Source organism: Etheostoma cragini, unplaced genomic scaffold (assembly GCF_013103735.1).
Source record: "Etheostoma cragini isolate CJK2018 unplaced genomic scaffold, CSU_Ecrag_1.0 ScbMSFa_1200, whole genome shotgun sequence".
Taxonomy (NCBI): domain Eukaryota; kingdom Metazoa; phylum Chordata; class Actinopteri; order Perciformes; family Percidae; genus Etheostoma; species Etheostoma cragini.
The window spans coordinates 1,341-1,634 of record NW_023265231.1 but is presented as its reverse complement, the minus strand read 5'-3'; positions in this window follow the sequence as shown (position 1 = coordinate 1,634).

Here is a 294-nt window from a genome sequence, read left to right as displayed (position 1 = left end):
TACTGTTTTCAGTCAAACAGCCAAGAAACCGTTTTACCTGTTAGCCTAGATGTGGACAGTGTAGAGGTTGATTTTTTTTATTGTGTAATGTTTTTTTATTGTTCAAATCCCACTTCTTACATGAATTGTTTCCCTCTAGAACTAATTCCAGAGACATGGTATTGGGAAGCTTGAACTCAGTTATTCTCTACATTAAAGTGGACATTAATTTGCGCTAAGATACTGAATTGCAAGTACAGCCGCACCTTTTGTGAGCATCTGCATTATCAACCCATGTAAAGTTACCATGTGTAC